Below are 20,018 nucleotides of genomic sequence, written 5' to 3'. Positions count from 1 at the left end.
AAAATAGCTAAAAAAATAACTATGGTCAGTCACAATGAGTCGTGCTGCAGCATTGTCTAATTTATATAGGTTATAGATTGAATCCGTTTTAATATTATTTATAACAATTTAATATTTTATTTAAAAAAATTAGTTAGATAATATATATTTTTTGTTTTTTAGGACACGTATTTAGTATTTTTTTTACGAATAACCGAACGGACGCTCACATGATGTAGGGTGAAAGTGGAACTTTGCATGAGCAGGGGTCTCATAAGAATTACAATTATCTTATTTTTATATTAGAAAGATATGATAATATTTTATGTATATAAAATTATATGTTTTCTTTTTGAATGTAACTGCGCTCACACGAAAGCCTTGCTTCTGAAAGAGATTCGTTGTGTACTTTTATCTTAAAAAAAATAAGAGAGAGAGAGAGAGAGAGAGAGAGAGAGAGCGTGGAAGTATTCGTTTGCATTCAATTGTTTTTTATTTTTTTGGTTGGCGTTCCCATTCAATCGTTGAAACAATGAAATGATATGACAATCTGATGAGAAGATGGCGGCTAAACTCAGGGCTTTTGCTTTATTTTTTTCCGGATGCATATAGATGCAAATATAAATATTTATCAATAGTTTGAAACGTTTTAGTGTTTTACTCTTTTTCTTTCCATTGCCATGCCCCCACAACCGCAACATAACGTCCGAAAATTCTATCTTAACACTTTGTTTTAGTTGGTCCTTTTGCTTAGTCTACCATCTTTTAGACCTTAAGTTCGACCAAGCATTATGATAGAATGCAATAATTAAAATGATAGTAGATGAAACATTTAGACAAAAATAAGGCAATTGAACTCGTGAATTTTGTTCGCTGTTTTTTTTTTTTGAAAACATGATTTAGTTTTATCGATTTAGGTGGAATCATTTTGTGTAATCGGGTTTATATCCTCCATGGGGAAGGAATCCATAAAGATAAGAGACGTCTTGTGAATATGATTTAACATTGCCATTTGCGTGTCATCCCTAAATTATAGCATCGCGGCAGCACTAAGAAACAATAGATCTTTCTCTTTCGTCGTCAGACAATGAAACTTTGAAATACATGGACCCAAACAAACAAGAGCAGTCAATCCCCTTCTATCAAATAATAATAATAATAATAATAAATTAATAACATTTATTAGACTCTTGACTTATCTTTCTCTAAATTTTAATTTTTTTTAATTCTCCATCTCTAGCCGCGGTGTACATTTATATTCCAACATGTACATAATTATAGATAATTGTCAATTGTGCGCAAAAAACAACAACTAAATGTAGGAATTAGTATGAGTGTGTAAAATATAAAAATAAGTTTGTGCAAATTCTATATAACTATGTGACGTATTAGAAGTTAATTGGTAATGGCCAAGAAACTGTATGTTAAAATATGATCAAAGAAAAAAATTGGATATTGAGCTTCCCAAAAACCCAAAATAATAAAAAGAAAAAAAAAAGGAAAGAAGGGGTATAATGGATATTGAGTTTCCTAGAAACCTAAAATAAAAAAGAACAAAAAAAAATGAGGAAAGAAGAGATATAATTGTGCTTGGAAATCCCCTTCCCATGAACCTAACCAGGCAAACAAAAGGGTAGCGTTTCATATATTCCAAAAATAAATAATATATTTATCTATAAAGTCCAAAACTAAAGTAAGAAGTTTTTCTTCATCGGTGGTTGTGAATGACTAATTTTTTCAATCTTTTCGCCCTTTGGTCTATAGGAGCAAGTTCGAAAGATTAAAAAATAAAATCATCTATAAAGTCCAAAACTAAAGTAAGAAGTTTTTCTTCATCAGTGGTTGTGAATGACTAATTTTTTTAATCTTTTCGACCTTTGGTCTATAGGAGCAAGTTCGGAAGATTAAAAAATAAAATCATCTGATTTGATTCTTTCTCGATAGCTATGCAGAGGCAAATACAACTTTTGCACATTTTTCGTTAATCCATGAACATGATCTACATAGACAAAGATCCATGGATCTATACATCTCGATCGAGAAAAAAATAATAAAAAAAGAATCCAGTCAAACCTAGAGCTAGCTAGTTCTCTCTGAAATATGTTGAGGTGCAGCAATTGACTGGATATCTAGGAGTAAAGCACTGTTTTAGTGCGAGCCGCGAGAGTGGTACCAATATGGCCCCAAAATAACAGTGTCATGGTCTCTAGAACCTCTTTGGTGGGATATTTTTTTCTCTACAGCTTCCGCGTAACAAAAATCCTTCAAATGACTTGGCGGCAGTTCGTGGCCAATATGGTTGTCTTCTGTGCTCGTTTGCAAGCGCAGCACACCCTTCGTATACGGCTCGACGACTGGCTCATTCAAAGAATCAAACGCAGCTGGATGATAACGAGAGGAAAGTTCCCATTGGCAAGTGGGGCCGGGCTCGTCCCCAATCCAAAACCACGTAGCTGGATTCCAAATTTCCAAAGCCAAAAAGATTCAGTTTTGGGAGCGGCGGTGCTGGTGGTCATAATAATAGATTAGATTTGATGGCATGCGTTGTTGTGTACGCAACCTGCAACCTCCGTTCCCTCTCAAATGAAAGCTGAAAGAAAGCTCAGCTTAAAACGTCTTGATGTATTAGGGAGGCTTGTACAATGACATGCTTTGAAAACCTTGGGCTCTTGTTTGTTTGGTATCTTATAAAAACGTTTTCTGTGAACTGCTTAGCAATTCATTACGCTGATGGCAGAAATGAACATACATCCGGTGTATCTGTTTAAGATCTACTGTTGGGATTTTTGTCCTAGGATGGCTTCACCACCATCATTATTATTTTTTTTTTAACTAAGACGGATGGATCATACCTTACGAGTATGGATGCACCTAATAAAATCAAAAAACAAAATACCTCAGAGTACCAGAAGCAACTCTCCATCTCCAGCCCATAGGTACTAATAGAGTGACTAGCTACATAAGAGCCACCACGTCTGCAGCCCTATTAGCTTCACGGAAAACATACTTGGCCTGGAAGGCCCCTCCATCCTTCACCATTGCCTAGATATCTAAGAGCAAAGGGTGGACACAACCATTACCTCTTGGGCCTCCTGAATCCAACTGATGATCATGGCCGAGTTTCCCTCTAAAATAATGGAACTGGCTCGTAAAACACACCGGACGTGACGAAGGCCCGCCTAAGGGGTCTTCAACTTCGCACCTGGAATCGATATGTCGAAGAGTTGACTGCCCCCTACAGCCACGATCCTGACAGATGAGTCCTGAATAACGAAACCCGCACCGCCTCTTGTACCTCCGTCCAAGACCGACCTATCGAAATTGATCTTAAAAAAACTCGAGAGTGGGGGCTCCCGAACCATCATATCTACATGCATGTCTATATTGTGATGTATGGATTCTTCTCTATCTTCCTCTTTCTTTTTTCTTTTGATAGTTTCTTCCTTCAAAATTTTGGGTATTGCAAAGAGATCAAAGTCCCCGTTGCATGACGGCTAACTTGCGTCTTGGCCCAAATTGCAGAAAAAAAACTCCACAGTCCGGTAAACCTTGTGGAAGGGGTACAGCAAGCCAGAGTTGCAGCACATCAGCAGCCTTAGTGTCCTCTCCAGTATAGGATATTTGAGAGTCCATCACCAACCGTCAAGGTGATGATCTCCACCAATCAAGGTGTCGGACTCTACCGCGCAGCCGGAGACTTTGCCGGATGCTAGGTGGAGTCCCATAGGATCACAAGCCAGCGGCAAGGCTATAGTAGATACGCGGACATGCTATCATCGTTGGATTAGCCAGAAATAGGATGATTGAAAGGTGATGACAAAAGTACCATGGATCTAAGTACCTCGATCTTTATGGACTTTTACTACTGTTACACCGTCAATTTAATAAAAAATAGAGAGGATAGAATAGAGTATAATTGGGCTACGGTCAAAGTAATTTACTATTATTGTTACTCCTGTTGGTAGAGTCTTATTCGTAAACTACGAGTGAGAAAAAATAAAAATAAAGTAAAGATAATTAAACATAAACTAGTTCATTTATACGTCCAAAGATTTTCTTTTGGATTACAATCTGCTTAGTAAGTAACTGCTCGCTCTTATGATGATAGCCCACACCTGGCCTCCACTTTCTCGATAATTTCGATACCTAATATTGTCCCTCGCTATTCATGTCTATCATAATAGTTGGATCATATATCACTAGTTAGGCCAATATCATACCTGATCAGTCCTAATTCTATTGTTGAATTTCTATTCGGCCTGCCCCATAATAGTTCATATTGTTGTTTTTGTCTATTCGGCCTATAGCATGATAGTTACGTCTAGTATTTTGACTTTAGCTCTTATTGAAACATTCATTTGAAACCTATATATTTATCATGTTCTAACCCTACTATGTGGTTGAATCTGTAACGTATCTCTCATGTATCATCTTGAGTAAAGATACAGTGTAAATATAGACAAAGTGCCAACAGCCATGCCAGCAACCATCCTTCTACGTTTGCATCGCATGGTGATACCGAACTAGTTTCTTCGCTAGCGCAATTCACTACGGGTTCGTTTGATTCACGGAAAGCATTTTTTCACATAGGAATATGATTCCTAGGAAGCAAATTTCTGAAAAAATGATGTCTGAAAAAGTACTTTTGATATATTTGGTTGATCATAGAAAAGTGACAGATTTTCAGAGTGCTTATGTTTGGTTGACCATCCACTTTTCTGGAAAGGTTATGTGTAATTCCTATTATATTCTTAATAAAAATTAGGTCTTTAATGCTTTGGATCAAACAAGGATAGCTGAAGGGGCATTTTTAGAAAAAAATAAAAATATTTCAATTTCCGACTCACGGAAAAGTAACTTTCTCATGTTTCTCATGGAAAAAACTTTTCCATAAAACGTGGGAATCATATTCGGGAATACAATTTTTTCATCTCTCTTCTCTGAAAACTCCAACCAAACAAGAAGCATCTCTTTATTTTTCCGTTGACTACACTTTTCTCCTTTCTTTTTCCGCGAACCAAACGAGCTTTACATGTTGTCTCATTGCTCAGGTGTACATACTAATGTCGGAAATAGGGTTAATCGCTGCATTGAAAACAAAAATATGGAAGGCTCTTTGAAAAGCAAGGGAAGACCGAAGGAGCTCGTGAAAATTAGGAAGGTACAGATAATTTGAAGGTGTGCATACCCGACCAGCCCATTTTTTGGTTAATGTAGGTATGTAGCTCGGTTTTGGGTTGAATTATCCTATTCAAATATTGGGTCGGCAGTGTATCTTTAGCGCGAAAGAAAGATTTGTTTTCCTTCCCGCAAATTCATTATTGGATCATCCACTAGCCGCTTTCAGGTCTATGCAGTCAAATGAGTCATAGAGTTTAGAGCATTTTGAGATATGTGCGGTGGGTAACCAATGGTGGATTTGTGTGGAAAAAAATGAATCCTTCTTATGTGAAAGATATACGCCAATCCTTCAAAGATCAACCCACAAATTGAGCTAGTCTATCCCAAAATTGGATCAGGCCCGATCAAGAGCACAAGAACAAATAAAATTTCCAAAGCAGTCGTGGCTCATTTGACATGCACCTGAAAGGCGAGGCAAAAAATAATTAATTTCGAATCTTGAGGGAATTCAACGTTGACTGAGTTAACATGATTCAACCCATATTTTATTTTTTTTGGGTGGATCGGGTTTTTAAAATTATTCAGGTATAAATATATCCATAAAAATTAAAAAATAATTTTTTTTAAAAAAATGAACAAAAATACCTACTGAAGAAATTCATAATATAGATTCAGTATGATCCGTCCGAGTGGCCAGTTCGACGTGCTATTAAGCTTCCTCCTGTTTTGGTGATACTCTCGACCTACTACGAGGTGATGTTCAAAAGCAACTAGCCATCGTCCCTTTTCATTTGGATTTTTTCCAAGAAAAACTTGTTGACCTCTTTTACTAATGCTTGCTTTCAGTAGCAACTTGCGGTCTCCCCGATGAATTATATCTCAAAGCACAAGTGCAGAGAATCATTTATCGGAAGATTAGCCGCTTTTGACCGTAAGTTCACGCCCTATCAATTAAACAAAATCACGAGTGAGAAGGACTCTAGAATATACCGCCTATAAAAATTTTAAAATATATCCCTTCTTTCAAGCCTCTATTTTATATTAGATTTGGCCATCCAAAAGCTTAAGTTTTGGTCCAGGTTGATGGCAGTTTACTCCCAATCTTTTTTTATATAGACTCAATTTTTTTTCCTCAAATGCTAAGAGCGTACTTAAGTTCACTAATAAATATAGAAATTAAACTTTTATCTATTCAAAAGATCTGATTATTTAGGTATTTAAGATAAGATTTTATACTTAAGTATATTTACATTTAGTTTAATATCCAATATGGAGATTATTTCTAAAATCTCAAAATTTTGAATCATATATCTTACTTATAAACTCCAGCCAGGAGGCCAAGTCTAAGCTTGCGGAACTAGGACTTGTATAAATCCCGTATGGGCAAAATGAGGGCTGACAACACTTGGAATCAAACCATTGATATCTCATTTAAGGGACTAGAGGTGACATTATTTGAGCTAATGCTTGATGATTATTGTATTGCGAGTTCTTTTATTTTTTTCTTAAGTTTAATTATCACAGTTGATGGAGATGCATGGACTATCAGTCTTATCCTCGAAAGTTTATATTAAGATATTGGATGGATAGCTAAGCAATTTAATTTCAATGGAATCTGGTTAAATATCAGCGCTATGAAATTCAAGCTCCATGGAACTTAGAGGTCAGAAATCTCTGAACCCAGCTAGATGTCTTGCTGGTGGGGCCACTGCAAGCCTTATTACAGTAATAACCATGATCATGATCATAATGTTTAGAACATGGCTTCACTAGGGTTCATGGCAAATGCTAGCACAAAAATGTGATTTGATTATTTTCCAGGCAATCACTGGATCGAAATGTTTATACTCGATAGCATTGCCGGCGGAGAAAAAATAGAGCAATTGGTCTCTGAATGATCATCACTTACAGTGGATACAAATGGAGCATCAAGGTGAAACTGTCTTTCTAATGTGTTGATATCATAGGCCTGTTACGTAGAACCAACATTCTAGCTGTGAATGTGGAACAAATGATGTAGCATAACATTTTTAATTATTATTATTATTATCATAAAAGTTCACTTGAAAGTAGCATTCATAACTTTTTTTTTAAGAAAATAATTTCGCAGAAAAAGAAGAAAAAAAGTGTGGTCAATATAAAAAAAAATGTATATTGTTTCATTGAAGTTTTTAAAAAAGAGAAATAAGAAAATAGTATTTTTATGGGAATCTTATTTTTATATTTTATGAAAAAGAAAAATATATGGAAATATAAAAAAGAAAAATTCATGAAGACATAAAAAAATTATTTTTCCACTAATTGGAAATTGAAATCTTTTTTTTTTCAAAAATATTCTTAAACTATCAGAATTTATAGATAAGATTTTTTTTAATATAATTTTTCTAAAAAATAGATGCATAATCAAATATAAATTATTTTGGAATGTACTATTTTTTTATAATCAACTAGATGTACTAAAATTATTTTTTAAGCATCATATTTTTAAAAAATATTCTTAAAAGAATATTTTAGTAAAAAAATTTCCCATCAACGAAAAAGTCCTCAAAGTGCTACTTCGGACAGATAAGGCGAGGACGAGCCAAGGAGGAATCACCGCGATGGGTCTGACGATTCCCACAAGTGGCTTGGAGAACGCAAGGAGCGGCAGCAGTTGCGGTTAACGTCAGATGGGATGGTGAGCAAACAAAAAGGAAACTGACACGGTCTTTTTAGGTCACTCGTGACGTCCGGGTTCCACTTGTGGTTCACCGTTCGTACGTGTACCGCGGCCACGTTTCACGAGAAACGATGCAAGATGTCCAAAAACAAACAGCCGATCTTTGATACAGGCCCCAACCTCCCTGACGGCTTTGAGAGAGGCCACGTGGCAATTCACGTGATCGCTTAAAGAAGTCAGCCGTCACGGCATTTATAGCCGCCGGATTGGCGTATTAGTGGATGTGACAGCCGTAAGGTCCCACCGAGATTCCTTGCCAATACCTCTAATCAGCAGAAACCAAAAGTCGACAGCTCCGACTCAACGAAGATCCTTCGCAAATTGCAAAGCACTCTCCGACTCATACGTACCCCTACCAGCAATCAGAGATCCAACTCTGATCCTGTATGATGCGTCTTCAAACTTGAGCACCTGTAAGAACCGTACAGGCATGTATTTAGTTCCACATCGATTATTTGTTGAATAAATTTTGGATATTTATACAAGATTAAAGAATATAAATAATACCTTATGGCTAGTCATTTTGGATGAAGTTCTAAATCTACAAATAGTATCAGAGTATACCTGGCTTATAACCTATATGGACTAGGAGACACTGCAGCATGAATCTATTAAGGCTGATCACGGATCGATCGTGATGTTTGTGATTAGATTTGAATGGATTTGAACCCTTAGTCTGACGAGTACGTCAGGACTTAAACGGGGAGAGTATGTGAGGATCTGTGCGGGCATGTATTTAGTTCCACATCGATTATTTGTTGGATAAATTTTAGGTACTTATACATGATCAAGAAATCCAAATAATACATTCTAGTTAGCCATTTTGGATGAAGTCCTAGGTTGTTACATATAGTATTGATGATCTTTTTTTTAAAAAAAAAGAAAAAAAAGAAAAAAATAACAGCTTCATCTTGCCGTATCTCAAGTTAATGCGGACATGTCCTTTGCTTGTTCTGTCATGGTGACTTACTAAGAATGTTCACAGTTAAGTAATGAGACCGGAGACATGTGCTTAGCGGTATTTAGGTATGTTAATTGTAATCGAGTCATGGATTGTATAAGAGACTTGTTTCTGTCTTTCACTTGCTTGATAGGTGATTAAGCGGGCTGGACGGTGGAGATGTATGGTACCGGTAAATAATTGATGAATATCTCTTATATTTTTTTTCGAGAGAGAATTATATGTATGTGATGTAAATGTCGTGGTTTTGCACATGCAAAAAACATGTCTATCTTATTATTTATTTAACGAGCAACTAAATATGGCACATCCAACCTAAGAGGCTAAGGGCCTAGCTCACTTAGAAGTTGATCATGAAGTGTCAAGAACTATCTTCGCATCACAAGCATATAATGAGCATGATCGAGGGCATCCTTTGCTTCCATTTAGGAAGGGGAACGAATGTACCCCTCCCCTAGAATGAGAAAGAAGAGGACACATGAGAGAGAGGAAGAATGGGGCTTCATTAGGTCGTGTTTTTAAAAATCTCATCAACCTCTCCCTGTAGCTTTCAAATCCCTCACCATGGCCGGCGATCATGAAGTGTTGAGAGGGGATAAAACAACTAAATAAATGGCAAAGCATTCTCATTAAGGGGTCCTTATCCAAGTTATCCTGTTGCTCAAGAATTTGTTCATCCCTTTGATATTTTATCCTAGCTAGGAGCTCTCTTATTAACTTTTTTTTTCCTTTGGGTGCTTTAGGAGGGAGCTGGGCAATAATAACTCCCTCATATCAGCGTACAGCCCTTCTCCATGCGCAACACTAAGTAATTCAAGCTAAAATAGGGTGAATTATCAATCTTGTGTCCATGATATGGTGTATTTGTAACCATTGTAGTTTTGCCAACAATCTTTTTATAGACCTATGCTTGATTAAAGGATATTGTCATTTCAGTGGGTGAGATAAATAATCTTTCATCAAACTAAGACTTAGGCTACATTTAGCATTGCTGTCACTTTCCTTTTTTTTCAAATATTTAGAAACACAAATTCTGTTTTTTTTTTCCTTCAAAACATCTAACAATAGAAAAATGTTTGGTAGTAATTGCATTTTTTTTGTAATTATAGAATTATAAAAATATATTTAGTAAATGGGACCAGATGTGGAGGTGGCAAAAGAAGAGGTACATAAGGATGCAGACTTGCAGTTGGCTTTGGGGAGGACATAGACGATGGAGGCCTCGGTAGAGATGTTAGGGAGGCAAGGGCATTAAGGATAATGAGATTGGTAACTAGGATGCATGACATGACAGTGGGCGGTGTCAGAAAAATAGAGTGCAATGCAGTGGTGGGAGGGGAAAAATGCAGGGATGCATACGGTAAAAAGCCTAAAAAGTCACTTTAAATAATTGGAAATGAAAATTTTTTACTTCCATCTTTTAAAAAAAATAGAAATAGAGCAACCGAGCAAGTTTTGTTTTGCATCGAATTTCATATTTATTTTAAAAAAAATACCAAACGAATCCTTAGTAGACTTGTAGATCTAAGCACATAAAAAGACATACTTCAAAATTCTTCTTGTTTTTACTGCAAATAAAGCTAGTCATGGATATATTACTTTTGAGTTACATAATTATTTTATTAACATATTATAATATCACGATAAAAAATGCTAACCCTCTCTGTAACCATTTTCTTGATGCTTCTCTCATTCTTGAATTTATCTATGTTAGGCTGTGTGGGAGGGAAAAAGAGATCGACTGGAGATTGCAAGAAGATATATAATATTTGTTTCTATATTTATTCATCAGTTTCCGCCAACATATCAAATTTAATAAAAATAAATTATATAAGACAAAGCAATTGACACAAGTTTTAAGGATAAAATGTATATTAACTATTATTACTAGTGATGATATATAAAGAAATATGGGTGTTAGGTTAGCATGAAAATGTTTTCTTCTAAAGCAAAGTGATGATATATAAAGAAATATGCGTGTTTGGTTAGCATGAAAATGTTTTCTTCTAATGCAAATTAAATGATATTTCTACATGAAAAATGCATGACATGATGCAAAACTCTCTATTGCTTGTAAAAAAAATAACAAAGAAGAGAAATCGTATTTTGCCATAACATGCAAAAATCCCTAGCTTGAGAGATCAAAGAAGTATTTAAGAAAGGTTAACAAAATAAATTAAATCAAAAAAGATAATGGCAAGAAAGCACAAAAAGATCCAAATGATATATTAAAAAATTAAAATTTACTCCAAGGAGACATAGAATGCTCCTTGGCTGCATTTTTCTATTTACTAAAAAATCATATTTCCAAGACTAAGAAATATTCCTCCTATATTTCATTTGACAGTATTCATACCAAAATATTTCTTTCCTTTTGTTTCAAATATCTATAATTTTTGATATTAAATAAATAAACAAAGGAAAAAACAAATTCCCAACTATAAAAAAATGAGAAATAAAAAACTAAAAAAAAGGTAAAATGGCTCATATCCAATTTTTCAGAATTTTAAATTCAAATAAGGATTTTTTCATAAAATTCCACTAAATTACCGAGGTCATATATTTTTTCAAATTAATGTACATCTAGGATTTTTGGATAATTATATCATTAGATCTAAGTACGAGACGAGCGATAACTTAAACAAAAGTATGCGAGATACTACAAATATATGTATCGAATATTTAGTTTATAATATTTTGCAAATACATGCCATTCATCCTGTACTTAGACAAAAAGAGAAAAATTGTCTGAATACATCAATCATCGAGTGGACACTTTTATATAAAACTAAAATTTAGCTTAGCATTATATCTTATTTAGTATTCAAGTTATAAAAGAGCTTGATTGTTTAGAAATGTCAGGGTTGTGTGTAAATTTTATAATAAATTTGTTGCGTATAATGGGCTTGGGTAAAAAACAATGGGTAATGTTAAAGAGTCAGATCCATAATATTTGCGGGGGAGTCCCATTGTAATGTTTTCTCTCTGGAATCTTTTTTTTATGAGATTTTTAGAAACTTTTCATTCCGTTAATAGTCTCCTGATAATTAACACCAAATCTAATTGTTGCTGGAAATTGAAACCGGGGGGACCACTGGCTGAGAAGGAGAAGCTCCGGCGGGCAGTGCATCGGCGGGCTGCGTCCCCTGGGGACCTGCAAAAAGCCGGTGACCGGGGTTTTCGGTGCCGGCCCTCCGATGCTTAAGTCAGAGGGAGGCTTGAGTTGGAGAAGGAGATGTGTTGCCCAAAAAGACAACCCAAGAGAGGGAGGGGGGGGGTGAATTGGGTTTTAAGTATTATTACAAATAAAAACTTAATGAGTAACTAATTAAATCTTATTGTAAGTGGATGAATTAGTTTACTATATGCAGTGAATGAAGGGGATGAAAGAGACAATGAACCTATCACAAACACAAGAAATTTTATAGTGGTTCGGAGCTAACCCTTGCTCCTACGTCCACTCCCCAAGCTTTACTTGGAAGTTCACTATAATCCCTCGGATTACAGCCGGTTGTTTTACAAGTTCACAACCCAATTTGTTGTTTTACGATATCACAACGAACTCGGTCGGTTTTCACAGGCTCACCGACTAAAACCATCCGATTGTTTTTCCGGGATCACAATCGAACACTTACACGATGGTTTTACCCTCAGCTCACCAACCAACCTTAATACCCTTGATTCAATCCCCTGATTGAATCAAGTAAGAGAAACAGTTTGGAAAGAGTACAAGGATAGCTTCTTAAAAAGCAAATATGAACAGTATGAATAAAGTAGAGTTAGAAGCCCTCAAACAGATTTTTGGAAGGGGAAGAAGGGGCTTCTAGAACACTGAGACTCCTCTTTGAGTGTGTTGAAGATTTGCTGTCAGAAGGGGAGCCTTGAAAGCGAGGAAGGCGTTTGTAGGATCGACTTCAATGTACTTCTTCCTTCTTTCTCTTGTATTTACTCTTGAGAGGTCTTGGTAGGTGGAAATCACTTTTTCTTTGAAAGGAATCTCTCTCTTCTTCTCTATTACTGTTCACTCTGGCTATTTAAGCAATCCCCTTTGAAAACTAGCCGTTGACACAACTTTAGAGCCGTTCTGCACAATCTGCAACTCCTGACAAAGTGTCCGTTAGGATCGGAGTCGACTCAAGCTTTACTGGAGACGACTCGCCCACTGTTCAGGATTTGAATTAAAGTGCTGTCCCGTTCTGGAGTCGACTCGGCCAAACTTGGAGTCGACTCGCCAGTATCCGAAGATGACTCGGCCCCTCTGGAGACGACTTGTTCTCAGGATTCTAGAGATCTTTCTTTCAGGTTTACTCCCTCGAGTCGACTCGGATTCTCTTGGAGTCGACTCGGCTCTCAGAGACCGAAAAACTGGTCTTCTGTCTTTGGAGTTGAACTACCTCGGAGTCGACTCGGATCGTCTTGGAGTCGACTCGGCTCTCAGAGCCCGAAGTTGGTTCTCTGACTTTTAGTCTTGCTTTCCTCTGAGAGTCGACTCTTGCTTGTTTAGGAGTCGACTCCCCAACCGTTGGAGTCGACTCGAATTCTTCTGGAGTCGACTCAGTAACAGGATCCAGAAAACTACTTCTCTGTCTTTCTGTCTGTTACTCCTTGGAGTCGACTCGGAACTATCGGGGGTCGACTCGGCAAACATCGGAGTCGACTCGAATTCTTCAGGAGTCGACTCGGTGATAGGGTCTGAGATTCATCTTTCTGTCCTGCTGTCTGTTCTCAGTCGGAGTCGACTCGCAGTGTGCCGGAGTTGACTCGAGCCTGTGCCAGAACATCTGAAACACTTGGAGTCGACTCGAAATCTTCCGGAGTCGACTCGAGTTTCAGCCTTTGACTTAAGCTGATTTCCACATGCACTCAAAAGAGGATTCTTACAAATTTTGCCTGAGATACCGGATTGAATTCATTAGTATAACATAAAATATACTCAAATGCTTTGGTCTCATCAAAATCAAATTGGGGTATTATCAATCACTCCACAAGATGGACTATATATTGAAGTCAAAATTAGAAGTCCCTCTTAAGAGGAAGAAACTTTCCTTTTATAGGTGGAGTGCCAGTGTTACCTGTGATGTGACCAGACGAATTAATGAGTTACCATCATGATGGGGCGTGATCGTGTGAATTAATGAGTTGCCGTGGATGACTAGACGGAGTTGAGTGAGTCAGTGAGTTGCCGTGGTGGCCTGAGATTTTAAGTAAGCTGGGGGTCCGCGGAGATTGTGCGCATTTAATGGTTGACAGTTGCTCAAGCGGAGATCACGGGATCGGATCCCGGATGAGGAGGAGAGAGGCTTGACTTCCGGTGGAATGGAGGAGTTTGCTTCATCCTCTGACCGGGTCTTCTTCGAGGTTGGGGTCGATCGGGTTCAGCTTAGCCGAGATCAAGGCTGCGAGGCTGTGAGCTCTGAGGTCGGGCGCCTGGTGGTCGGGCTCCTCGTGATCGGGCGCCTTGTGGTCAGGCGCCTCTGAGGGGGTTGCTGCCGGGGCGCCTGTCATCACGTGCCGGCAATGCGTCCACGTGTTTCGGGGCAATCTATTTTTTTTCCAATACTACCTCCCGACTTTCGAGTTCGTACCGTTTACAAGCTCGGGCGAAGGAAGTATCTGCCTTTATTATGCTAGTGGGGCCAGGCAACTTTAAATTGTTTCGCCGTTCCGCACGCTTCGGGGCATTTTTAATGAGAGGCGACGGGGCGGCGTCCTTTTGCTTTTCGAGGCAGCTTTGAGTCGTGGGCTCATGATGAGGCTCCAGGATCCGATGAGACGCTGCCTTGATTCTGCTTTTAAAGTGTCGATTCAGGTTGATACGTCGCTTCGGCTTTCGGGGTCAACACGTGGCGTGATCTAGGCGGAAGGCGGGATTTGGCTCTGTCAATCTGGGCCGTCGAGGGGTTTTATATAAACCCCTAACCTGGCCCTAAAAGCTTTTATTTGGCCACCGCTGCTGTTGCCTTCCCCTTCCTCCATTTTTCTTTCTCTTCTTTCTTCCAGCCGTCGCCTAGTTCTTCCCGGTGGTGCCTCAAGGCATTTTCTTCACCTTCGGCCGGCGGCATTTTTGGGGAAACTCACAGTAGGTCCTTCTCCCTCGTTTGCTCGGAGGGTTTTTGCCTTTCTTTTTTTGTCTTCCTCCTTCTCTATTTTTCCCTTGGTGATGGGTCACGGTCCGGACGAAGTCGGGTCCAATTTGGCCGAGGAGAAGTTGGAGTTATAAGACTGAGTTCGTAAGACCTTGATAGTAGGTTCACTGTAGGAGTAGGGTATTTTTCCTTCAACGCGGGTTTCGCCTTGAGCTCGCGGGGTCGGAAGACAGGGTGACGAAACCTCCTCCAGGTCGAATCGGGATGTACGTAGAGACACTCTGGGCCGGCCTGCGATTCCCCTTGCACGGGTTCGTGAACGAGCTTCTGGCGGCGTACCAGCTAGTTCCAGCACAGCTCGCTCCGAAAGCGTGGAGGACCATCGTCGGTTTTTTATCCATTTGCCTTGCGCATGGGATACTGACCTCCATAAATTGTTAGATGTATGCCCTAGAAGCCAATTTTGGCTGACACATTATTAATTCTAGGGACATAATTTTGTACTTGACTATTTATTATTGAATAAATAAAGGCATCTTTCTATTCATATTATTTATGTGTCTATGAATTGTCCAAGAATTAATAAGATGATGATGCGTATTCTTAAGAGTTAAGAATTTGAGCCATGCATCATTGGTGATTAATTTCTGAATGCTCCTGATCAATGGATCATCACAAGGATGGTGATCGATTCGATCAGTGTACACATTGCTTTCCTTATGGATGGACGAGACTCGAGTCCACAGTGTGGCGACACTGAAGTAATAGTGTAGGTGCTTGTTAGAGAACAAGGATACTGAGCGTGACCAACACAAGAAGTCATTTGGATGTCTATCCACTCGTCAGTGACTTGCTTGATGTTGCAGTAGTGTGACTAGTCCTTTGACCTGCGATGCTTCGGCTACTCATAGTGAGGTTATTGTAGTTTGACTGCACAAATACATGATCTCTAGCCATATGGGTCCATGCAGTGTATATTGGCTGCAGTAGGTTCACTGTAGGAGTAGGGTATGCACCTATAAGGAATCTATCGACCTTGATAGATAAGGAGAGATCCTATGTGATTTATAAGACTGAGTTCGTAAGACCTCGGCCGGGGCAGATTGCACAGTGGAGAAAGAGTTCTCCGCTCTCGAACTTAAGTCGAATAAATCTTGACATATGACAGACGAAGGGGTTTGACGAGTTATCCATGACCTCCGTCCTGTAGGGATCCACGATAGAAGGACTGTATCACATGATAACTGCACCTAGAGGTTCATCATTCTATTCTGCTGGATAGCCACTACATGCTGCTAGGTGTCACTAGTGGATGGTGGGACTCATAGGAATTCTCTTGATGATTGATAAACCCTAATGAGTAGAGTTGGAATCGTTCCGACCCATTGAAAGGAGTTTTCAATGATATTGTGATAGAGATCACAATATATCTCACTACCAGTCAGAGTAGAACCTATGGGGTCACACACACTAGAGGCATTGACCGATCCGATGGTTGAATCGTGATTAGGAATCACAAGTAATCAATTCGATTGATAATAAGTTAAAGAAGGAACAAAGGAAATTGATTAATTGGACTTAAAACAAGAGTCCTACTTGGAGTAGGATTCGTAGAGTCCTAATTGGATTAGGACTAGGAATCCTACTTGGACTGGGATTCCTACTTGGACTGGAAATCCTATTTGGAGTAGGACTAGGATTCCTACTTGGAGTAGAATTCCTATAATCCTAATTAGATTAGGAGTTTTGAATTAAATTTGGATTCCTACTTGGAGTAGGATTCCTAGAGTCCTAATCGGATTAGGACTTCGAATTCAAATTAGAGTCCTAATTGGATTAGGACTAGAATTAAACAAGTCCTAATTGGATTAGGATTTCTTAAGTCCCAATTAATTATTAATCCAATGAATCAAGATGACTCCTAATTAGATTAGGATTGAAGAGTTCAATTGAGTCATGGTTCATTCAAGTTCTAATTGGATTAGGACTAGCATAGATTGAACCCAATTGATTCATAATTTGGACTAAACCAAATAGGAGCCCTAGATGCCTTTAAAAGGCTTTGAAAGGAGGTGCCCTAATGATAAGTGAAGCCCTCCTCCTCTCCAACTCGTGGCCACCCTTCTCCCCTCTTGGTTTCAGCTGCCATCAGCAAAAAGGTGAGAAGAAGAAAGCTTGGCGGTAGCCTCCTCCCTCCTCCTTTGCTTCATCCAACGCAGGGGAAAGAAAAGGGCTGCAAGGTGCTTTGATTCTTCTTCAAGATCCCTCCTTCTTCTTCCTCCTCCCAAGCACAATCAAGAGTTGATTGAAAAGAAGGTGATCAGCCATCAAAAACATATCTCTGCAAGGGAGCTAGCACCCCGGGGAGATTGGAATGTTTGGATCGGTTTCTGCTTCGTATGGATACCCGTAGAGGCCGGACACTTGAACGGCTTCAAGCGAATCTTCATCCAAAACCATGATCATTAGTTTGCGGTGATCATCTACCCACACAAGGTGAAGATCTGATCTTCTAATGTTATTTAAAAGTTTTTAATCCTTATCTATCTACGAACGGTTTTAAACAACGTCCATGCGATGAACGGTTGATCCCGCGCATGCCTCTTCCGCTACATCTGAAATTTTTGAAATTTTTCTGCGGTATGGGCGGACATGATGTCTCGCACCTTTCAGAGATATTTTTGCATTGATGGTTCTCTTGCTTCAAAGTCTCCCAAAATCTGGCTCACAACTAGTTGGAAGTTGCTGAAGACCTTGAGGTTCTCGACATTCAGCTCCTTCGCCAGCTTGAGCCCAACGATAAGTGCTTCATACTCCGCTTCATTGTTCGAGGTGGAAAACTCGAAGCATATGGCCTGCTCTGCAACTACCCCGTCCGAGCTAGTGAGAATAAGACCCGCTCCGCTACTCTCCGAGGACGAGGAGCCGTCTACATGCAGAGCCCACAGTTGCCTCGGGGTCTCCTCCGTTGGTGTAAGCTCGGGCTCGGGATCATCCGACAGAGTGCATTCTACAATAAAATCGGCGAGCACTTGGGCTTTGACTGCCGGCCTTAAGCGATATTCAAGGTCGAATTTTCCGAGCTCGACTGCCCACTTAGCGATCCTCCCTGCACGATCCGACCGTTGCAGGATCTGCTTTACAGGCTGGTCGGTCAATATGGTCACAGTATGGGCCTGGAAGTAGGGTCGGAGCCTTCGGGCTGAGGTGATCAGCGCGTAGATCGTCTTCTCCAGCTTAGAATATCGGATCTCAGCATCCCTCAAGACCCGGCTGGTGTAGTATACCGGTCTTTGAAGCTTGTCTTCTTCTCGGACCAGGACCGAGCTTACCGCCACCAAGAAGACGGCCAGGTACAAATAGAGGAGCTTGCCTTACTGAGGCTTTGTGAGTAATGGAGGGGAGGCAAGAAGTGCTGAGTTACGTCCCATGCGATGCGACATTCGCAGCGGAATTCGCACGGGACATCGTTCATCGCTTGAATGTGCCTCGAATTGTAGAATTCAAAAATTTTTCTATATCCAAATCCAGAAGATCTTTGAACTCATTAGGGAGGGAAGATTAGAATCTGAGGAGGGTTGATTAAGATTTATAAAACAAAAATCAAAAGTTGTAGATTTGAAGATCTCATCTTCAAAAATTCTGCAGGTGTAGAACACCGCAGTCTGATGATCTTTCTAGGTTCCTGGTTAAGCCATACACGTGTCCGGCCTCTACAGGTATCCACACGAGGATTTAATCATCTGAGATAAGGTCTTACCGGAGTGCTAGCTCCTTGCAAAGACCTCTCATAACTATCATAATATTGGAAGAAGAATCTGCAACTTACCTCCTTGAAGAAGAATCCTTTCTTCTTCAACCTTGCTCCCAATTAAGGAAGACGAGGAGGTAGCTTTGCTCGTGAATCTTCCTAACCTTGATGCCGTGGAAGAAGAGGAAGAAGAAGCCCTCTTTCAGCCGTGGACAAGGAGGAAAGGAAGAAGCTTGACGTGGGAGGAAGAACTCCTTCCTTGGGCTGAATTGATCTCTCTCCCTTGATCCTTCTTCTTCTTTGCTTTCCAACACCTTAAAGGAAGAAGAAAGGGGATCCTTCGCCTTACTACTGTGAAGAAAAGGAGGTCTCCTTTTGCAGCCGTGGGAAGGGAAGAGAGGAAGAGGGAGGAGGCATGGAGATCAAGGATGAATCCTATGGTTCACGCCCCAAGCCTTTTATAGATAGGTTCTAGGGCTTCTCCTAATCTTATTAGGAGTATGAGAGTATAACCCACCCTTGGATTAATGCCAAGTGTCCAATCCTTGTGCTCATAGATGCATGACAAGTGTCCACTTAATCAATTGATTAATTTTCTAATCACATTAGGACTCCTGATCTCATTAGGAGAATTAATTGATTTGGAAGCATGCATCCTACGACGCCATGTGGACTTTAAAGTCCGCATAGTATGAACATGACTTAAGTCATATTCATCCTACGATGACATTTGGTCTTTAAAATCCGCACAAATCTTGGTTTAATCAAATTGACCCAATCATGAACCCAAATCAATTTGGGTTGAACCCAATTTGATTTGGCTTATTAAATCAGCCCAATTGCAATCCAAATGCAATCAATTCCACTTAATTCTTCTTCCATTAACTCACTAACACTTAGTGGGTTAATTCAATTACCAATCATATTGATGATTGATTTCTATTGTGATTCCAAATCACAATTATGATAGTCTGACTAACTAAATCCTCTATGTGTGTGACCCCGTTGGTTCTATTCTGATTGGTAGTGAGACATATTAAGATTTCCATCTCAATATCACTGAAACTACTTTCAGTGGACAGAAGCGATTTCAGTTCTACTCTCAGGATTCACTGATCACCAAGTGAATACCTTCGAGTCTCACAATCCATTAGTGACACCTAGCAGTATGTGGTGGCAACCCAGCGGAATGGAATGTCTGAACCTCTAGGTGCAGTTAGCGTATGATACAGTCCCTCTATCATGGATTCCGACGTGACGGAGGTTATGGATATCACGTCAAATTCCATCGTTCGTCATATGTCAAATTTATACGACTTTCAGCTTGAAATATGAAAAACTCTTTTTTCAAAATACCTGGCCAGAAATTTATCGAACTCAGTCTCATAAATCACATAGGAT

Source organism: Phoenix dactylifera, chromosome 1, assembly GCF_051530095.1.
Source record: "Phoenix dactylifera cultivar Ajwa chromosome 1, Ajwa_hap1_PhDact_Kaust_v1.1, whole genome shotgun sequence".
Classification (NCBI taxonomy): domain Eukaryota; kingdom Viridiplantae; phylum Streptophyta; class Magnoliopsida; order Arecales; family Arecaceae; genus Phoenix; species Phoenix dactylifera.
The sequence above is the reverse complement of the archived record's forward strand: the minus strand, read 5'-3'. Positions refer to the sequence as shown.